Source organism: Stylophora pistillata, chromosome 2 (genome assembly GCF_964205215.1).
Source record: "Stylophora pistillata chromosome 2, jaStyPist1.2, whole genome shotgun sequence".
Classification (NCBI taxonomy): Eukaryota; Metazoa; Cnidaria; class Anthozoa; order Scleractinia; family Pocilloporidae; genus Stylophora; species Stylophora pistillata.
The window spans coordinates 38,589,300-38,613,032 of NC_142520.1; the positions used below are offsets into that span (position 1 = coordinate 38,589,300).

The 23,733-nt window shown below is 38.4% G+C and overlaps 1 pseudogene; it reads left to right on the forward strand.

Moving 5' to 3' along the window:
- Positions 1–23,733, forward strand: part of LOC148739407 (uncharacterized) — a 36,052-nt pseudogene continuing 12,319 nt past the window's right edge.

Here is a 23,733-nt window from a genome sequence, read left to right on the forward strand (position 1 = left end):
CAGACTCATCACAAGCAAAGAAGTATGTATTGGATATTCCGCCATTTAAGATTCGCCCTTTTCGCTTCTGCCGTGGAGTTTGTCACAGCTAATGACCAATGCAGTACAGAAGTAAACATACAAGGAATGGCTCTTAAGCGCTCTGTCTTCAAAAGATGGTCAGTGGCAGCTCCTCACCTCTGCGATGTCAAATGTGGACAGGAGATCACGTGCCAAAGCTATAACTACAATCGAAAATACCAAATGTGTGAACTAAATAACCGCACCAGGGAGGCGAGACCAGAGAATTTTCTTTCAGCCCCTGGATGGTTTTACATCCGGCGATTAAACGGCAGAGGTAAGAAATCAAAAGTCTATGTATTTCGGTTTCTTCTCACTTGATAGCACTTAGAATATGAAGAAAATGAAATAATTGTCTTTATCATATGACCCGTCCGACCCCGCTCGCGCAATTCCATAGAAAACCATACTAAAAGTTGACGTGTACATGGCCAGACGGGTTGACGTGCTTCGGTCCGGAAAAAAAGCCGCCCTGCTGCCCTCACGTATCTTTGTTGAAAAAACTTAAAAGAAAGAGAAATGAGAAAAAAAGGTCGCGTTTTTCAAGGAACTGCGAATTTCTTGTTCTGACTTGAAAAATAAAGGAAAAATTGTAATTGCTGAGTTTTTTTTGTGCTTGTGTGGCTGTGTGCTCGTCTATCGCGTCCTATTTTAGGTTGAAATATTCAACACTAAGTCGTCATATGATAAAATGCTTATTGACTGAGTTTGGTCGGGCCGGTCATAAGGCACGGACCTCGCTGCACTTGGTCCTTACGTCATGACCTCGAGGCAAATAATTTTCCGTGCGGCCCTCTCACTCAGTCAATACGTATATATATCATTGCAGCTTTCTTAGGCTCTATCCCTGAATTACCGGCGATGTTTTGTCAAGAAATAAAAGCGAGTGAAGGTAAACACACCATAAGCGGCAAGTATTGGCTGGATCCAACAGAGAAAGGGAAGGAACAACTGATTTATTGCGACATGGTTAACGAAGGTAAGTCCCATAAGTTTTGTTTGAATTGTTTTATTTTGCACGGAGTTGTCAGTATCACGAAAGTATTATAAACTATACTGTCGTTATCACTTTGGTTACTTTTTGAGTTACTTTCTTTTATGAATAGTTATCAGTATCATGAAAGTATTATAAATTATGCATGTGCTTTCATTAATATCACCATCGTAATATTTGGTTTGGATCAGTTCCCTTGTGCATGCCTCTCGTAATTAAGTTGCTCTAACTTAGTCACTGCTTCTCTTTCTAAACTCTAGATATGGATGAATGTAAATATAACATCAGCGACTGCGACGTGAATGCAAATTGTACTAACACGTATGGTTCTTACAACTGCACATGTAAAGTGGGATACACCGGCGATGGACACTCATGTTCAGGTAGCTTTGAAGATGGTCTAGTGGATAAATGCTTCAGCATTTTTGTTTTTTTTTTTGGTGTATCGTCTCATAACCTTATACAGCAGTACCCATGTAAGTTTTCGTACAGTTACCATGATCTACATCTGGCTTGTTTCAAAGCTGTTGTGTTGATAGATCTGGTAAAAAAATTCTGCTGAAAAATATGAACAACATATTGTATACCTGTACTTGTCACCCCAAATTTACAGGAAATGGACGCTACTGTATAGGTACTAGATTCCTTTCTTTTTGAAACCCCTGATATCAGAAAGATAATTACTATCATCTTTGAAAGACTTATTTTACTAGCATGCCTTACAGAAAATAGCGATGAGTGTAGGCCTGAAGACAATGTTGAAAATGACAGAAATGTATTAAATAAACATTCCGTGATAAAGACTCTTAATGAAACAAATGTATTAGTCATGAAATATATCAACTGGTAGAAGACAGACTAGATGATTACTAACGGGGAAGAACCACGGATGTGAAGTCGAGGGAATCGTAAAAAAATCTGGTGCATGCATCTAGAACTCAATTTTTTTTCTTATACGATGAATATATGTATCGCAGAGGTCAGTGGTTCGAATCCCGTACAGGCCTGATTTTTCTCAGGTCTGATTTTCGCTATTGCATAAATAGCGCTCTCTACTGCGAGGATCGTGCACCATACGTATTTTTTTCTTATGTTTATGATTTTACAGATATTGACGAGCGTAAAGGAAACAATTCTTGTCACGTGAACGCTAGCTGCGCAAACAACATTGGATCACATTTATGTGAATGTTACCCTGGATATACTGGAAATGGACAAAATTGTACAGGTGAATTTAATCTCTGTGTTATCAAATATTGATCAAAATATTCCAGCAAGACGGGCTGACTACAATGCCGCGCCATTCAGCCAAGTTACCAGGGAATTCGAAAATATATCAGTTAGACTAGTTTTAGTTTATGCAGCCGTCAGGACCTCTAGGGTTATGTTCCTGACTTGTGAATGAAACATTTTAATAACTGAGACATTATTATTTTGCTTTGAACTTGGGATTTAAGTCAGTATACAAAGAACAGAATCAGTTTATACAAAGTTTGTTTCACCTTAAAACTTCCTTTTTGTTTAAATGTTTTCTACTTGCAATGTTTTCTTTCGACAAATCTAATTCGATATCGATGAATGCGAAGGTGGCAATAACTTCTGTGACGAAAATGCGTACTGCTCCAATGCTTTGGGTCTTACAGTTGCACCTGCAAAGATGGATTTACTAGAGATGGACACATGTTCAGATAAAAAGAAAGCTTACCGTCATCTCGAGGTGCAATACTCAATTCTTTTCGCTCAAAGACAATAGAAATTTAAAAAGAAGACAAAAAAAAAAAAAAAAAAAAAAAAAAAAAACTGGTTTGCTTAACTTAATTCCTAGTCATCCACGATATTTTTTTGTCCAAAGAGTTACGTTGAAGTTATCGATGAGTGCGGTAATGTAAACCATGCTTGTGATATGAAAGCCAACTGTACCAACACTTAGGGCTCTCGTAACTGCACCTTATAATCGCACATGCAAGGAAGGATACAGTGGAGATGGATGGTCATGCGAGGGTAATTCAGATTAGCCTCACTAGCCGAAACTATATAATTACTATAGCCTTAGTAGCTGTTACTTCTTGGATTTTTGAATGCTGTTCCATCTATGAGATGATAATGGCAATATACCGATGGCAAGTCATGTGGACACTTCTCTAGCTAGCATTAATTTTACGAAACTCACCGAAGTCGCCTATTTTGTTCGTATGTCACGGCTGATATACTTGTCAGCGATATAATTTTGTTCGTTTATTCCTTTGTTTGTTTGTTTGTTTGTTTGTTTGTTTTTTTGCTTCTATTGAATTGCCACGACATCCCTTTTACTTCCAGATATCGATGAGTGCAGTAACGGAGACCATCTCTGTGACGTCAATGCGAACTGTACCAACACTGACGGTTCCCACAACTGCACCTGCAGGGAAGAATACATCGGAGATGGACAGTCATGCCAAGGTACGAGCGAATAATGAATCAGAAATATGACTTCGATCGCACGCTACATCATAGTAGCCTTAGCATTAAACAAAGCATCGTTAGCAGGAACTATTAGGGACTTTAAGCAAACCATGACGGCTACGGCAACGAGAACGTGGAAAAACAATAGATCTAATTGGCAGAACAATAGCCCAGCACGTACATTTTAAAACTTTGTACATTTCTTATCCGTCCTTTGCAAAACAACAACGTGAAATCACCAAAATTTGCGTCGTCTGTGGAGCTAAACCGTGGAGGAAAATTATTTTAATTTACATTTTGAACTCAACGCTACTTTTATGCGTTATGTTGCGTTTGAGGTCTGCCGCCCTATGAGACGGTAAACACATCCATCCATTTTCGAAATTCTAACTAAAAGTAGAAACTCATTTTTTAATCGACGTCTTCCGTGGCGTTACCTTCCTGATTGCTTAAAGTCTCTATTATCTTATTAAGTGCTATGTGTTGCATTTTAAGCAGCCTTACCCATGTATGTTTATGCAAGGGTTCACCATGATCTACATTTTGCCTGTTTCAGAGCCATTATAGTGGTGGGTTAAAAATAATTGTGATAAAATGTTCGTTTACAATATCTAACTCGTAAAACACAAAAAGGAGAAACCGTTGTTTTATCCTTTGCAATGATTAATAGCACCGCACGATTCACATTCTTTATCCACTTTAAAGCAACAAAAATGAAAAAAGTGCAAAATATATTTATGGTGTCTCAAGTATTGACGAATGTAAAGGAAATCACTCTTGTCACCTTAATGCTACCTAAGCGAACGGCAACGGATCATACGTTTGTACTTGTAAGCCCGAATGTACTGGAAATGGAAGCAATTGTACAGGTATGTAATGTATTACATTTGTGAACCATCACATTCGAGAGAAAAGTAATATCATACGTGCCCAAAGTGTATACTTATCACATCATACTTTTCCAGATAGAAAAGGAAACACATGTGGGCCTGTTGGTGTGGCAGACAACAACACAATTCCAGATGCCAGAATGACAGCAAGCAGTGTGTTTCTTATGAGTGATGATTTTTATGCTTCCTACCTCGGCCGACTGAAAGAAACCAGGGGACGAGGAGCGTGGTGTCCTAAGACTAAATTTAATAGAACCGACTACCTTCAAGTAGATATGGGTTCAGTGCTGTCTGTTTGTGCTTTGGCTACTCAAGGAGGAGAGGAACTTTTGGAATGGACTACCAGCTATAAACTGCGCCTATCCATTGACGGTTTAACTTGGAACACCTACGAGGAGACGAATAAGACAAAGGTTTGGAAGTACCAGTAAATAAAGCGTTGATTTGATCAACAACTATCAGTAATGGTTATAGGGCAAGGGGAATCCAATTTGGTCCGTGAATAACGTGAGTGAGTTATAACATTGTATCACTGCAAACAAGAGTGTGAATTGTTGTTATTCACGAGTACAGTATGCATATGGTTATTTTACGGTGGGACAGAAAGTCTTGTGACCAGTGAACCAGAAATATTGCACAGCTGGAGAAACAAAATAGCCATCTGTTAAATGCATTAAAAAAGAACCACATGTCTAAAAGGTTTGGAAAGCACTACAATTGACATGTTTTAGTAAAAATCAAAGAGTTTGTGGCGAATACGGATAGTTTGCAAGCAGATATAAAGCTATGGAATTCGTGCCATCTTTAACATTTTCTATGAGTATAGGAGGGTGTATAAACGAGGAATCAAAACAAGAAAAGTGACAGAAAATTTTACTCCGTTTAGAAAATTCCGGCCGCAACAAAAAAGCACAACATTATGTTAATGTTGTGAGCTGTTGAGACATGGTCAGATGCCCCCTCCATCTCCTCCCTCCCCTCCTTCACCTACAAGTACCTCCCTGTTTAAATGGAATTTAGAATTGGTGGACTACAACAAGGTGCTCAGTTTCTTTCTTTTTTTTTTTTTTCGGTTTTCTTTATTCTAGGTCTTTCAAGGAAACTCAGATAGAACAAGCATCGTGAGGCATTCACTTAGAACTGACTTCAAAGCCAGATATGTTCGGTTTTATCCTGTCTCACACCATAACCATCCTTGTTTGAGGGTGGAAATATACGTGCTTAAGTAATGCATGAGAGATTTCTATTGGAAAAAAAGTATGTACGCATGGTGCACAGTAGGAAAATAAACATCACCAAAAAACTAAAAAAACTTTTTAAATCTAATCTCTACACACCTTTCGCTGCAGCATAATAAAACAGTTACACAGGATAAACGTGAAGTGGAAAAGGTATTCCAGAACTGTGTTGAAAGTTGTGTTTAGTCACTGTCGCTTATTAATTCTGCATTATCGTTGCTATCGGTGTGAGTTTTCTCAATTTTCCGATAAGTTGATAGCTTATGCAAACAATATCAGAAGATACAGAGGAATCGAGAGTAAGCGCGAATACCTGCAACTTAAAGGCGGAGTAGTCAGTCCAGCCAATAACAAAACAGATCTGTGGCAGAGCAACGCCATCTTGGAGCATTAATGTATCAACAACAGTGCTCTAAGACATATCAGTAACAAGTCACTATACCACAACATTAGCGACGGGTAGCTATTCAAACGTCGTTGCCTGATGAAAACAAGCAGCACTTAAGCATTGGTAGAGACGCAATTTGCCCTGGATAGCATGTCTCCACAAGTAATATATGATCTTTATAATGAGAAAAAAGGTTGCACTTAACGTTCATTTACTATCTAAGATCAGCTTTTCGAAGCACTTGGTAATAATTAATGAATTAAAACGTATCAGATGACATGCGTAATTCCCATGGAGAAAGGTAGAGGGTGGTGCTATATATGCTAATTAATATGTACTTTGAAAGGTTTTGCACCATTTCGTCTGGAATCACTTGTGATGATTATGTTAGAAATAGAAATATCGCAACAAACGAAAACCGAGAACAACTTTCAAACTAAGTTAAGTTATAACTTTAGCAGGGATAACTCTTGGGTCGACAATTATAAATAATGTCAAATAAGATAATAAAAAGAAAAACGACCAAAGAAGAAACAAACAAGGGAGAAAAAAAAAAAAGAAAATACGAACCGCCTCCCGGTTAGCTCAATGGGTAGAGCGCCGGACTGTTGTGCGGGAGGTCGTGAGTTCAAATCCGGCCGGACCAACACGCAGGGTCTTTAAGTAACTGAGAAGAAAGTGCTGCTTTTGTAATAATATCTGCAAATGGTTAGACTTTCTAGTCTTCTCGGATAGGGACGATAAATGGAGGTCCCGTCTCACAAGGCCCTTGTATGTGATAAAAAAATTTGTGGGACGTTAAAGAACTCACACACTGTTCGAAATGAGTAGGGCACGTAGTGCCTGGTGTTGTGGTCTATCTTTGTGTAGCGTCTATCAAATTGATTGGGGGGTACTGCGCCTTTGAATATTGTATAGAATGGGCGCAATATAAATAAGGAATTCATTCATCAACCCCCGGCCTGAAACCTAATGTTTCTTTTAGCAACAACGGCACTGCATAGTAGCATGCAAATTGAGTTAGAAATCTTCAGATCTATCAGTAATTTAATCATTATGATTGGTAGCTAATTCTCAAATCGCCAACACAAGAAATTAGATTTAATTCACTTCAAATCTTCATGAAAATGAACCTTACATGATGCAGGCCAGAGAAATCGGGATAAAACTGTGCATAATTTGGGAACAATCAGAACCTGATGCGATTGTAATTTAGAATAGTAGTCTGTTTTAAAACGATGATCTTTCAAGCTGGGTTGATCTTGAATATCGCTGTTAGAAAATATACCACTAGAGCATACATGTATTAAAACACTAAAGGTAATGTTAGTTTCTTCAAGTTGCTTTTGTGTTGCACATAGGTCAATATAAGTAACATAAGTATTGTTAACAATGCTAGTTTTTTTTTGTATAATTTAGATTAAAAACCTATTAAAGAGAATTACTGGACTTTATCAGGAATCATCGTGGAATATAAACTTTATATATAACTTTAATTTTTTCAGTTTTGCGTCGAAATTGATTGTTACCCATTACAGGTCAAAGTTGAATCCTCATGACGAGCTTTGCTCTGGATAAAAAATTCTCACCGTGAAAGCCTAAAATGATCCATAGGTCTGTCAAGGTAAAGGGGGAGGACTCCACGAGCAAGTGAAGGAGAGGCGTTTAGCTTCAAATGTGAAATTAATTAAAGTTAACAATGAAAATATTTCCAGGCGCGAGGATCCATGCTGCTTGTGCGTTAACAGTGTTAAATTAGGACTCTCTCGCACAATTTTCACTGTTGTATAATGATTCGGTGGCGGGAACGGCCTAGCTAAGCCTAGATGTGTCATGACATTTGAGGATGGCCTGGTTATACCGCGAAACGTGACTACCAAGTAACGTGCGTTTTACCCGGCATGTTTTAACCGTGATCTATAGGCTTGGGACACAAAAAGGGCTCTTATCTGTTCTGCTAAGACAATGCCAAAGTTAAATTGTGACAGCTAAATACTCTGATCAGACCTTTGACTCTGAGTCATGGACCAGTCAGCATGGAGGCCGGTGAGCTGCTCGGCAAGGAACTTGTTTTCATTCAGGATATTAAAGTGGCTGAAGTTACTTTTATGATTATCTTTAATAAATTAAAGAAATCGAAATCCGCTACAACAACAACATTGACTTTATTTTTTTTTTCTTTAAATTAAAGAAATAAAGGCTTTTGTAGCCCGCAGTTAGCAAAGCTATTCTAGGCTGGCTACCTAAACAGACACTGTATAGGCTCTCACACATACACACACACACACACACACACACACACACACACACACACACACACACACACACACGCACGCACGCACACACACACGCAACAATGAAATATATAAAATGCGCAAATAAAAATAAATAATAAATAATAGTAGTGATAATCATGTTAAAGGTTTTAACTGGGCCAGTCACACAAGGGAGTTTTTAACAGGTCAAAGAGAAAGCTAATCAGTTGAAATACAAATATAAGCTAGAAAGGTCAAGGTAGCGCAAGTCAACATTCATCTCCTCAAAATCAAGAATTTTCCAAAAGCAAGTGAGTTAGCTCACGTTTAAAAGGTGCTTTCCTTGGCTTACGAATTTCAGGGGGGGTGCCATTTTATATTTTCGCACCAACTCTGGAAAAGGAAAACAACTGATGATTTGTTCTCGCCTGTTTTATATAAAAGCTTCCAGCTACTGAGAAACGAGTAGAGTAGGAATGAACCTGTTCAGAGTGAGTAAAAAGTTCAGAAATATTGGGAGAAACACAGCGATTTTTGATGTCATGTAACAGAGAGGCAACCGATTTGAAGTAAAGCATTTTTATCGGTAGAATTCCCGAACTACTAAAAAGAGGAGCACTGTGAGATGTATAATCGGAAAAGTACATTAGACGAAGAACCCGCTTTTGTAAAATGACGATTTTCTTTAGATGAGTATTTGCGGCTTGGCCCCAAGCAACGAGACCATAGGAAATATACGGTTCAATGAGCGAGCGGTAAATGTTTATAAGAGTAGTGAGCGGTACCAAGTGTCTTAGCCTTGCAACAAAGCCGATACCTTTGCTTATTTTCATGGAAATGTAGTTAATATGGTGCTTCCAGGAGAGATTAATGTCAATTAGAACACCTAGGTATTTAACATATGTCTTACGTTCAAGAGATACCAATTGTTCCGAGTTATTATCAAGTATTTTAAGGTTTACTTCTCGGTATAGTTTGTGTTGATAAGGATGAGAAATAACGAAATTAGATTTAGATACGTTAAGAGATAATTTATTTGAATTCAGCCATTCACACAACTTTAATAACTCTTCATTGACGATAACTTCAAGTTTGTTTAGATCTTTTTCTGCATATAGTAAATTGGTATCATTAGCAAATAGGTAAAAGTCAAACTTTTTAGAGGAACGATGCATGTCATTGACATAAATTAAGAAAAGAAGCAAACCAAGTACAGAACCTTGAGGGACTCCACCCACTATTCTCTCTTTGCTTGAGACAACAGAACCGCTTTGGGTTGATCGCATCCTGACAGACAAGTATGACGACAACCAGTCATTAATCAATCCTCTAATTCCATAATGGTGAAATTTATTTAACAAAATCGAATGATCAACCGGGTCGAAGGCCTTTTTCAAGTCAATGAAAGTGCCACAGGAATATAATTTTTTATCAATGTTGTTTTGAATTGTATTTAGAATATCTAGAATTGCATGTTGAGTTGAGCAGTTCTCTCTAAATCCATATTGCGATGTGAAAAAATATATCATTCTTATTTATAAAAGATTTTAGGCGTTTGTACATTAGCTTTTCGAAAATTCGATTAAACACGGACAGTAACGATACTTGGCGATAATTGTTTGGGTCAGTTTCATCATCCGCTTTATAAATTGGAATTACTATAGCGTGCTTTAATTTGTGGGGATAGATACCAGTTGAAATGGACATGTTCATTAGTTCAGCTAGGGTATGAGATTTAGCTTGATGTGCGGACTTCAAAAGAGGAACTGGACATGAATAAAGTCCGTAGGCTTTTTTTGATGGAGTACTCAAAATTTCCATTTCAATTTCAGTAAAAGTGACAGGGTCAAAGAAGAAAGAATTGGTGTAATTTGAATTCCCTTGGTAATCCTTAAAGTCCCTGGTGGATAATGGTATGCTATTTGCAAGTTTAGGTCCGATGGATGCGAAATGATAATTCAATGCATTAGCCATTTCTGACTGGTTTTGTGTTGTACCCCGGTTGTCTGGAAGCTGGAGCGATAATACGAGCTTAGTCTTTTTGTGCTTATTAATTAAAGTGTTAATCCCCTCCCAAGTTTTTTTCATATTATTTAGGTTTCTACTAAAATAGGATTGATAGTAAAGTCTTTTACTTTGGCGAGTAAGGTTTAAAATTGTGTTCCTGTACAGCTTGTATGTAGCCATGTCACCAGAGTAAAAGAGATCGTTCTTTATTTTTATTGATCTACGTAAACCTCTCGTTATCCACGGTTTAGATAGTTGCTTGGCTTTGCGTTTTAATAGAATTTTGAGAGGAGTATGTCCATTAACAAGTTTATTCAATTTGTTGTAGAACGAAGAAAAGCGTTTGTCAAGAGAGCCATTAGAGATCAAACCGGTCCAGTCAGTTTGAGAAATATCACTAATAAAGTTTTCTTCCGAAAATCTCGAATAGTCACGGATTTTACTCCCCTGATAGCGAGATTTTAAAGATGAAGAATGGATGATGCAAAATTGAGAGTAGTGGTCACTTATATCTGAGACAATGTTGCCGCTGGAGAGTTTAAAGCCAATTCTGTTAAAAAGAATATTGTCAATAAGTGAGGCAGAATTATTATGGACTCTTGTAGGCTTGTCAATTGCTGGAAAAAAAGGAGTAACTTTGCAGGGATAGCAGAAAGTTATGAGAAAAATCACAGTTTTCAGATTTGAGGAGATCAATGTTGAAGTCACCCATGACATATATCGGTTTATTAGTAGAGCTTAGTCTTTCTATTGTCATATCGAAATACGATTGAAATTGTTCAGGAGAAGTATGTTGCCGATAGATTACACCACATATAACATTTTCACCTTTTAAAAATTCGAGTTCAATCCATGAGGCCTGGAAAGCATCGTTAGAGGTTTTTTCGAGGACTGTGTAATTTAAACTGGCGTCAACATACATACCGACACCTCCACAAGAAAGAGGAGTTGGCAACTGTTCGAATTGGTAATTAGGTATAGGTGGATTAAAGTCTATTCTGGCCGAATTTGTAATTTGTAATTAATTGCTGCAGGGGAATTTGTGCGAAGAGGCACAGGTTCAAAACTGTTTCATTCTACTTTTGCATGATAACCTGTGGAACTTTCGTTAATGGGCGGCAATTACTCTCGGCAGGTGAGTGATCATAAATATTTAAATCGATGTTCTTAAAAGAACCTGAGCACTTGAGAATTCTTCTTGCCTTCCTCCTCGACAAGAAATATTAAGGGCGAAGTGCGACATATCATTGATTCATAAGAAAGTATAACTCTTCATGATTAATTAAATTTACAAAAGAAAAGAGAGTACATTTTATTGCGCCCAGGACACGCCATATTAGCTTACAAAACAATGAGGAAGAGCCGGGTTTTGAGCACGAAAGCCTGGGCCGAGTTTCTATAAGCGCGATTACTGCAGAGTATAACTGCCAATCAGAGGGCCTCAAAGGGGCGATAGCTTTCACAGTTGACGGTTACGATTTGGGCCATTTTACAACCAACAGTTAATAGCATTCTATTATTGTCACTAGAAGTCTTTTTTGCAGTTAATTTCTTTTTACGACGAACGTTTACAATTTGTCAATTTCTACGCCTATTGGCCGAATTGGTTAGCCGTTTTACGCTGTATCGGTTAGCCCCATTAAAGGTAGATATCTTAAAACTCCAACAATCCCTTAGGAAAAGCCACTTAGTGTCCTCAAGCATGAAAAACGCAAATGACTAAGGAGTCATCGACTTTCCGGCAAGTTTGCATCTGGTTGCAATTGGTTAAAAGAGAAATCAATGAAATTCTCGATCACTTAAGCTCACCATATGAAATTTCCTTTATGTCACCGACGTTCACAGGCTGGCGATATTAAAAATACAGGTGCCACCTTAATTTAAATTGAAATTCATCTTTTTCAGTGGAGAAGTCCAATTGCTGATGTGTGAAGAAGAACAAGATACATCAAACATACAATTGATCTGCGCACAATTTACCTGAATAAGAGGTTTAGTGACGAATAAATGTCAAAATGAATCCAATGATGGATTGCCGTGGTTGTAAAAATTGGGGGCAGAGTCTCTCATATCTTCGTTGTGCTTTACAATGAGATTCTAACTTCACTATCATAGAGCAAGTTGCACCATTTCTTTTTGTCTCTTGGATTTACGTCCACGCATGCTCACTTCGAATTACTATCATAGACCATCATGATATTCAAGATTTTTACAAAGTGACGCTCTGTTATGAGCAAGCTTGAACTTCTCTCTCTTTAGTCAAGTCTCTTTCGAACCGCTTCTTGAGGTGTCACGCCTCTGGGCGATGCGAGACATCTTGAGGAATGGCAGCGAAGAACCTAATCTCTTTTGAGCATGCGGTGTTGATTTTCTTCGTAAAGTCGATTGCCCCTATCCTATTCTATCTTACCCTGCTCCCCTGGGGGAAACACCAGCGTGGTTTCCGTAAAAAGAGTAGGTTTGTTTCGAGTGCCCCTTTTCCTATTTTATCCCTCCTACTCCTTTGGGGCAAGCACTGGCGTGAGAGCTCAAAATTATGTCTATATGCGCTGATCGTTTCCGCCTAGAGGAGTAGAAAACAATAGACGTAAACTTTAATTTGCTTCCTATTACGGCTTTGTTCCTTATCAGCCCTGAAAAGAACATGGGCTGTAGTATTTTTACAGCTTCCTATTTATTTGGTAACAGATATGTTTAAAAAGAATCAAATGCGGTTCAGCCCAGCGAAAAGAATAAAGGAAAATATAGTATTTTGATGTACTAGGCAGGCACACCAGTTTCCTCTTGTAAAAATTTTGTCTTTTGGCCCTCGATTGTCGTTTTTGTTTTTAATTTAAGGCGGAAGAATTATTTTTAAAACAGAATTTTGTTTTTTAAATCAATTGGTCAGTGCGCGTTTTTCTTTGAGGAGATCTAGACTTGGATCAAAGAATGTCATGCGACTTAAAAGGGATCGGTTTGTTTTTCTCCTTTGAAGTGCTTTGCGTGATGCAGAATGTGAGTAGACGTATGAATATTGTAAACGATCTCCAATCGTTTTTCGGCGAGGGTGGGTTCTGCATACATTGCCACTTAAAATGCCATACCTTTTTCTGTTCAGTTGTAAGCGATTGTGACAGTCTCCGCTACGCCTGAGGGCAAATAATCCATCAGCAAAATTTAATTAATGAGATAAATCAACCAATTCCTCAATCACAATTCCTCAACCATGTACTGGTGCTAGCGAGTGCAACAAAACGCCAGTCAAATTGTAATGAACAATTTCCCACCACTGACGTGCTGTTAACCCGACAGAAGATAAAGGTATTGTGTTACCAATTTAATTTGGTAAAACTTTGCTCGACAACCTTCCTTCCAAAAGTTCTCCCATCGAAAAACAAATTGTCGCCCATTTTTTATCCTTTCTTAAACGAAGGGATAGAGAGAGATAGAGAGAGAAAGAGAGAGAGAGAGAGAGAGAGAGAGAGAGAGAGAGAGAGAGAGAGAGAGAGAGAGAGAGAGAAAGAGAGAGAGAGAGAGTCCGATTCGAGTGGGTATTTGCTACATTGATTGCGTATTTGCTACCGTAGCAACTACCCACTGAGTATTTGCTACGGTAGCAAATACCCACTAGTGCGTATTTGCTACCATTGATGGGTATTTGCTACCGTAGCAACTACCCACTGAGTGTTTGCTACGGTAGCAAATACCCGCTAGTGCGTATTTGCCACCATTAATGATTATTTGCTACGGTAACAAATACTCAGTAGGTAGTTGAGTATTTGCAACGGTAGTAAATACTCAAATTAAATTCTAACTACTACCAAACTGCTCAATACCTGAAAAACACACATCTACGTCGTTTTATCGTATTTCTATTTTAAATGGATAGTTTGTCCTCTTCTCGGTGCCCCTGTGTCCATGTTAATTGTATACGTTCTACGTTTTAGTTCCTCTGAGAGTGTTCTATCCTTTACGGTTGTAAACGCACGATTTAACAATAAGCTTCTAGAAACATGAAAGTCTAATGAAAAGGTTGATAACGTGCACATTTCAAAGCTATAACGCGGAGTCTTATTTTGCTCTGAAATGCTCTCCACTACACTAAAATACTCTGAACTGTTAAAGAATGTCAACTAGAGGTTAATCCTTGGAAAAGGCGTGCGCGAGATGGTTTTGCACGAGTTGAGAAGTATCAAGCCGGGTTAAACGTTCCAACTTTCTTCGATAAAATTTGTTGATCTGACATTATTGGGGCGTTAAACATCCATGTTTGTTCAACATTAATTGTTGGACGAACGTTTCATAAGTTCTCAAACATTAGTCCTACAAAAAATGTTGGACAAGCATATATGCTAAGTGCTTTAACATTATTGAGTCAACAAGTCTTCGATGACAATGTTGGAACGTTTAGCACGGGCCTCAGAAAAAGAATGAGGGTGCGAAAAGAACGAGCGAGTTTTCTGAAAAATTTTAACGAGTGAAATATTGAGAATCGTACAAGATTAGTTCGTGCCATAATAAACCGTCCGCATTGTCACCTCAAAGCGCAAAGGTGGTAGATGGTTGAAGTAAAATAAGCAAATAATTTGAAACGTGATCGTCAGATCGAAGAAATCGCAATGGAGATAAACGATTATTTCTCAAGAACAAAGACTTACAGTCACAGGTAGCGTCGCAACTAAAAAAATTCTTAAATATTTTCTAAGCAGTGCAATGCATTGTATGCTGAGCTGTTCACAACTATCAAATGTTACTCAGCAGTGCGCCATACTGTACAGACTGCACTTACAGAACATCTGAACTGAGTAACAACACCGAACTGGGAAAAAACTCTTAAATATTACTATATAGGGCGCTACACTGTACTATTCAGTGTATTGTTGTTCGGTACAGTGAAGTACACTGCATAGTAAGATTAAATGTTACTATGCAGTCCTTTGCATTGTGCTCAAGAACACGACACTGAACTGTTGGAACTGCTACATCTTACTGTGCAGTGGGCTGCACTGTACACTGAACTGTTGAAAACTGTTACATGGTACTATGCAGTAGGCTGCACTGTACATTTGACGCCAAAACTATGAGAACTTTTCTCGTATGAAAGTAGTTCTACTTTATGGATTCTTATTTTAGCGTTAACGAATATAAAAAAGAAAATCACTACGAGGTGGGTAACATGTGATTAGCCTGCAGAAAGTCAGGTATAAGTTTAAGATACATTTCGGCTCCTACTGAATTTGGATATAACGACGCTCCAATTTCAATTAAATAGCGCTCCACGGTTTTTGAAGTTGTTTTTTCAAGAAGATCGAGATATTGTTGTTCTTATCAGTAAGAGTTTGAAATTCTAGTCGGTTTTTAGTAAAATGATTTATTTAGTCGTTCTCGTTCATATATGTATAGTTGCAATATTCTATCGATTATGTTAAGAAATCATCTTTTCACAATGGTAAAGGAAATAGAAGTTCACAAAAAACGGGAAACACTATAAGTGAAAGGGATAAGAAGTATGATGATTACATGTAATAATATCTGACTAAGAGTTAAAGGACTGGAACTGTTTTCTTCAGATAATTGCAATTCTATTCTTAGATTTCAACTTGAATTTCGTTTCAAAATCAGTTGCGTTTAATCCCAATGATATATCAATTTCTTTGACGTAAAGTAGCTAACGAATACATTGTTACTGGTGTTATTGTTGTTGTAGTCCTGTTTTTGTTGTTTCTCCCTAGCCCAGCTTGGGAATACCCTTACCTAGGAAGATAAATGCCCAATACCCATGTTGGTTGAAGACTGCGTTCGTTTGTTGGTATAACTAAGGGAATAGTTGGTGTTTATCATTTAAAAAGGGACACTTCGATTACTATCAGCCTGTAAAATAAGCCCTAAAATACAAGCTTTCTACGTCTATCTTTTCTTAATACTTTATTGCTTAATGTATCTTAAAGGAAACAAGCTCGTTAGATAAGACTCTCTGTGGCCCTGTTTCTCTGCACTTGCTAAATGCTATCTAAAGTATAGTACGTAGCAAATAAAGACCATAAGGAAATGTAAACAGTGAATGAATCAAGCATCAGGCGAAAAACAAGCAATTGTGAATGAAGCAGTACGTTATTATTAAGTGTTGCAGTCATACAGGAAAAAGAACTCATGAACTATATGTGTTCATCTGAAACTGGGTGTGTTGGAACCTAGGCTAAAGCCTGAAACTAAGCCCGCATTGGAACTGACTTACACGCGAGAATTTAAAACTGAACTAGGAGTACACTGCATACAAAACTAAGCTCACATTCTAACTGAGCAATATTCACATTTAAAACTGAACTAGGCATGGACTGATGAAGCTCATATGATATTAAAACTGGGTTATGCACACAAAAAACTAAGTTTGCATTGTAATTGAGTTGTAAGCTCATTTAAAACTTAACTTAATACACCCTAGAAACAAAATAAACTCACATTGCAATACATGATTTATGCAAGCAGTTAAAACTGAACTTGGTTGACACAGTAAACAAAACTAAGCCCACGTTGTAGCTAAGTTTTACACGCATTTAAAATTCAAATAAAGGGTATATTAGAAACAACACTAAGTTTACATTATAACAGAGTAATGCCTACCTTTGAAACTGAACAAGGCGTATACCAGAATGACTCAGATCCCGACGTATCTTAGTAATGTGTGCAATTAACACTGAACTTAGCGCACATTGGAAGTAAAACTAAGCTTGCATTGTTAGAGAGTTATGTGTGTATTTTAAACTGGACTAGGCGCATACTGGATACAAAAACTAGCTCACACTGTAACAGAGTTATGCACGCATTAAAAACTGATCACAATAGAGAGAAAAGTAAACTTATATTGTGACAAAGCTATGCGTACCGCTTAAAACTCAACTAAACTAAGCATAAACTAGACAGAATACCAAGCTCACATTGTAAGTGAGGTACGAGTCCATCTAAAGCTATATCACACATAGACTGGAAATAGGCTAAAGTCACAATGTGAGTTATTTTCGCGCATATAGAACGGAACAAGGCTTTTACAGAAATGCAACTAAACTTGTATGAATAGAGTCGTACGGGCATTTAAAACTGAACTAAGTTTAAACATGAATGAAAACTAAGATTACATTGTAACAAAGCTTTGTGCGATTTAAAAATCAATTAGTGGATATAAGTTAACGTTCGGCCTACACTAGAAAAAAGAATAAGGTTCACATTCCAACAGAGTTATAAATGCAGTAAAAGCAAAACAAGGGTAACACTGGAAAAAATTTTGTCCCTTTCAGATTTGAATAAGGATTGATTGCTGATGCCTGTTATGCTATCTAAAGTAACACTTGAAGGAAATTTTTCACACCACAATAAGCGCTCGTAATCGTTCAAACTACCTATGTAAAGTGCAGCGTTTATAAGATTAAGATGCTATCATGATTTAACTAATATAAACATAACAAAATCCTTTCCACAACACTTTTAATTGCTTAATATTTCAGCCATTTGGAAACGAAACTATTTCTTACAAAAATGCGCGTGTACGCTTTTTTAAATTGAAAAATACAGGGGGATAGATTGTTCTCAAGCAATACCCAAATAGTTCCTTAAAACTTAATCTTTTACCAAAGAAAATGTTTCTCTGGAGCAAAAGAAGTAGAAATGGGTATTTGCTACATAAAGTGGGTACTTGCTACGTTAAATGGTTATTTGCTACGGAGTGGTTTTTGTGCAATAAAATCTTTTAATTGTGACATATAATTGAAAAACAGGTTTAACATGTTTTCTTTCACAAGCGCAGAACTTTCCTTCCATAAAAACGAATTTAAAGTAAAATATAATGATTTTATAAAGAAAAAAGATAATTGACCTTCTCAAAAAATCTGACTTGTTAAGTCAAAATGATACTATATGTGGGAACGCAGTTTTGTTCTAAAATTAAGATGGTGTAGAAAGTAAAATATTCCGGATCCCAAAGGGGTTTTACGGCAATAAAAAAGAACTTGAAGACCTTTAAAGACGTCCGTCAAAATTTTTTATTTTCGTGATTTTTTCGATATGTGTACCAAAGATTGAGTATTTGCTACATTGGTCGTGTTTAGATTGATATACTGACTAAAATTTCGTATTGGTCGGTAACTTTGAATAGAAGTATTCTAAGTGAAAAATAGACTGATATATTCCACTGTAAAAACGGGAAAATATTGGAAAATTTTATATCAAAAAAAGAAGAGGAGAAAAGGTAGCAGATACTCAGCCTTGAATCTGGAGAGAGAGAGAGAGAGAGAGAGAGAGAGAGAGAGAGAGAGAGAGAGAGAGAGAGAGAGAGAGAGAGAGAGCGTTTTCCTCATAGAAGCTCAGTCTAAAGCCTAGCGAGATGAAATAATAATCATTGAGCTTACTTTTCAAGCAGTTTCTGCTCACCACAGGCATAGAAAATGATCGGGTAACAGTGTGGAGAATTGGAATGTTAATCTAGAGGTTAAAATTGAACTCGACAGGCCGCGCTTTAAGGCAAGATTCTTGTGTCTATTTATCCATATTTACACTATGGGTATGGAAATTTAGAATTCTAAAATATGGATTTTTAATGGCTCAATATCCCGTGTGTTGACTTTTGATGTCAACGTGACAGAAAGGAAGTTAATCTGCACTTTTGTCAACAAGCGACTCGAATGTCAGTATTACATTTCGCGATCGTACGTGTCTTGGCTGGTTTTCAAAACATGTTGGAGCGTTACAAGTCGGTTCAATCCTAACAGCGTTTTATTATGTTTCAAAAACAAGATCGCCCTTCTGTTGGTGATGTGCCCAGCTGTTTATCCAAGTTTGCTTTTCCAGTATCGTTCGTATGTTTATTGATCTGTACTACCGCCTTGGTTCGTGTTGAGATCATAAACCAGCGAGTTCATAATGTTGAAGATGTTATGGCGGAAGTGGGGCGAATACATGAATCCATGAGGGATTCTACCGAAGCAGCAGGTACTCAACCTTCTGAAAGCACTGGTTTTGTCGGGAACTTTGCTGGCAATATTGCTCAGGAGAGAAGAGATATGACCGAAGGTAGTATGCTTTCTCTCGTCAACTTATAACTTAGTAAAGGACCCTCGCTTCGACAACGATACGAAATACATTTTCCTGGCGAACTCTTTTCGATCCCCTGAATTTTGCCGAGGCTTACTTTGGTGAAGAAATTGGGAGTCACAATGGTACTTAAAGTGGCTAATGAATTTGTCTATTTTAGTAACTACATAAACTCATTTCTGAGGGGTCGATAGCGAAAAAGTAATAGCGGTCACCGTTGTAAAAGCTCAAGAGAGCAATCATATGAGTAACATTATGCAATTGATCATTCAAAGATATCCCTTTTTCCCTAACTTGGATTAATATATTTGATGTATTGTTGGCCAGATAAACCCTTCAGGAATATGAAGGGTCCATCCTTGAATGACTAAAACAACAGTGCGACGTCTGCTGTTTATCATAATAACAGCACAAAAAGGTCTTGGATAGCTAAACGTTTTGAAACGTGAGGAATGGGTGTGGGGGGGGGGGGGGTGGGGGGTGGAAAAACGTGAAGTACTCTTGCGTGCCACAAGGAAAGGTTGAGCTTAATTTAGGTTCTCGTTTAAACGAGGCGATCGTACACGTAAAAGCGAGCAAAAGAAAATCAGTGTTTGCTCGAGAATATGGCAGCCTCCTTTCATTATTTTCCTGCACAAATTTTCAGCGACGGAAAGCTTAGTAAGAACCTGGTAACCGTCATTTAGACGAATCTGGTTTGGAGCCAAAGGTTGTATAAATAAACCACTGTTGAGATTATTGTCTGGTAAGGAGATTTAAAAGTGTTACCGCTTTAATTTTCAAACACTTTTTGGAAAAAAAAAACTATTTCCAGTTAACGCCAGAAGCCGTCGCCATTTCAAGTTACCTGAGAAAGGAGCCAACCCTGGTAAAGTTACGATAGAGGTGGTTAGAAGTGAGATAAACAAGACCATGAATTCATGGTCACCACGATCATTTTGTTCGCCCAAAGAACAAATTTGCGTACAGGGGCCACCAGGATTGCAAGGACCAAAAGGATCACGGGGAAGGAGAGGTCCGCGTGGATCTACAGGAAGGAAAGGGTCACGCGGTTTTAGAGGAGAACCAGGGCCTTCCGGAAAGCAAGGAAATATCGGACCACCAGGTCAAAAGGGTGCACAGGGTATCACAGGGGTTCCGGGTCCCAGGGGCCCACCGGGAGCTAAGGGAGAACCTGGGGAACCTATCTCTCTCCCTGTAGTTGTTGTTTCTCCAATGAAGCAAACACTCAGAGAAAATCAAAGTGCACTGTTCCAATGTTCAGTAAGTGGAAATCCTCAACCGACTATGACTTGGGTGGGGACAAATGGCACTCATCTCCAAAGTAATTCTCACCTTGGCGCTCGAGGTGGGAGATTAGAATTCCATCACGTGACTCTTAGCGACGCTGGAAATTACACTTGCGTTGGAAGAAATGTTCTTGGTTCCGAGAGTCAGTCTGCGAAGCTAATTGTTGAAGGTAGGAATGGGCATGCAGAAGAAACTGGGTGTGAATTTATTTCATCATCTGTTTTTTACTATTCTTTAATATCAATTATTTAAATCAACTCCATTTAGCCAAACCACATGTTCATCTTGAAGTCTTATCCTGTAACAATATTATTTTGTTTAGTGTTGCCTGGTCACTTCTGAGATATATATTTATTTGTCATATTTCTAAGATTTATATGGCATTCAGCGTAATACCTAAGAGCTTCTGGGATATAGCAAACTTAGTTTTTCATTCACTGTTAATAGACGGAAATTATGTCTTTCCTTTCTGGTTCACCCAGGCTGAAGTCCTTCATTCAGAGTAATGCCTGAGCACTTCTGGGATATGTAACATACCTAGCTTTTCATTCATGGTCAATATAGGGAAGTGTTGTCTATCCTTTCTGGTTCACACAGGCTGAAGTCCAGACATTCAGAGTAATACCAGAGCACTTCTGGGATTTATAATATACTTAGCTTTTCATTCATGGTCAATACAGGGAAGTGTTGTCTATCCTTTCTGGTTCACCCTGGCAGAAGTCCTGGCATTCAGTGTAATGCCTAAGGGCTTCTGGGATATATAACATACATAGCTTTTCATTCATGGTCAATATAGGGAAGTGTTGTCTATCCTTTCTGGTCCACCCAGGCTGAAGTCCTGGCATTCAGTGTAATGCCTGAGCACTTCTGGGATATATAACATACATAGCTTTTCATTCGTGGTCAATATAGGGAAGTGTTGTCCATCCTTTCTGGTTCACCCAGAGTGAAGTCCTGGCATTCAGTGTAATGCCTGAACGCTTCTGGGATATACAACATACTTAGCTTTTCATTCATGGTCAATATAGGGAAGTGTTGTCTATCCTTTCTGGTTCACCCAGGCTGAAGTCCTGTCATTGACTGTAATGCTTGAGCGCTTCTGGGATAAATAAAAAAGTTTTACATAGCTTTTCATTCGTGGTCAATATAGAGAGTTGTTGTCTATCCTTTCTGGTTAACCCAGGCTGAAGTCCCGGCATCCAGTGTAATGCCAGAGCGCTTCTGGGATATATAACATACTTAGCTTTTCATTCATGGTCAATATAGGGAAGTGTTGTCTATCATTTCTGGTTCACCCAGGCTGAAGTCCTGGCATTCAGTGTAATGCCTGAGGGCTTCTGGGATATACAACACACTTAGCTTTTCATTCATTGTCAATATAGGGAAGTGTTGTCTATCCTTTCTGGTTCACCCAGGCTGAAGTCCTGGCATTGACTGTAATGCCTGAGCGCTTCTGGGATATATAACATACTTAGCTTTTCATTCATGGTCAATATAGGGAAGTGTTGTCTATCCTTTCTGGTTCACCTAGGCTGAGGTCCTGGCATTCAGTGTAATGCCTGAGCACTTCTGGGATGTACAACATACTGAACTTTTTATTCATGGTCAATATAGGGAAGTGTTGTCTATCATTTCTGGTTCACCCAAGCTGAAGTCGTGGCATTCAGAGTAATGCCTGAGCGCTTCTGGGATATATAACATACTTACCTTTTCATTCATTGTCAATATAGGGAAGTGTTGTCTATCCTTTCTGGTTCACCTAGGCTGAGGTCCTGGCATTCAGTGTAATGCCTGAGCACTTCTGGGATATACAACATACTGAGCTTTGTATTCATGGTCAATATAGGGAAGTGTTGTCTATCCTTTCTGGTTCACCCAGGCTGAAGTCCTGGCATTCAGAGTAATGCCTGAGGGCTTCTGGTATATATAACATACTCAGCTTTTCATTCATTGTCAATATAGGGAAGTGTTGTCTATCCTTTCTGGTCCACCCAGGCTGAAGTCCTGGCATTCAGTGTAATGCCTGAGCGCTTCTGGGATATACAACATACTTAGCTTTTCATTCATGGTCAATACAGGGAAGTGTTGTCTATCCTTTCTGGTTCACCCAGGCTGAAGTCCTGGCATTCAGTGTAATGCCTGAGCACTTCTGGGATATACAACATACTGAGCTTTGTATTCATGGTCAATATAGGGAAGTGTTGTCTATCCTTTCTGGTTCACCCAGGCTGAAGTCCTGGCATTCAGAGTAATGCCTGAGGGCTTCTGGGATATATAACATACTTAGCTTTTCATTCATTGTCAATATAGGGAAGTGTTGTCTATCCTTTCTGGTTCACCCAGGCTGAAGTCCTGGCATTCAGAGTAATGCCTGAGCGCTTCTGGGATATATAACATACTTAGCTTTTCATTCATTGTCAATATAGGGAAGTGTTGTCTATCCTTTCTGGTCCACCCAGGCTGAAGTCCTGGCATTCAGTGTAATGCCTGAGCGCTTCTGGTATATTCAAAATACTTAGCTTTTCATTCATGGTGAATATAGGGAAGTGTTGTGTATCCTTTCTGGTTCACCCAGGCTGAAGTCCTGGCATTCAGTGTAACGCCTGAGCGCTTCTGGGATATACAACATACTTCAAGTTTTTTCATTCATGGTCAATACGGGGAAGTGTTGTTTATCTTTTCTGGTTCACCCAGGCTGAACGGAAGTTCTGCTATTCACAGTAATCCCTGAGTGCTTCTGGGATACCTAACATTCTTATTTTCTTTGACATTCACAGGTTAATCTAGGGAAGTGTTGTCTATCGGCCTTACTGGTTCACCCAGGCTGAAGTCCTGGCATTCAGTTTAATGCCTGAGCGCTTCTGAGATATTTGACTTACTTAGCTTTTCATTCATGGTTAATATAGGGAAGTGTTGTCTATCCTTCCTGGTTTACCCAGGCTGAAGTTCTGGCATTCAGAGTAATGCCTGAGGTTTTCTGGGATATATGTGAAGAAATTCTTGTGATGCAAACTTTTCTGTTATTTGAGCTCTTCACCTATATCTACAGCAGAGCGACAGGAGTAAATAGTCGTTTGAGACAAAAATTTGAAAAACAGCTCATTTA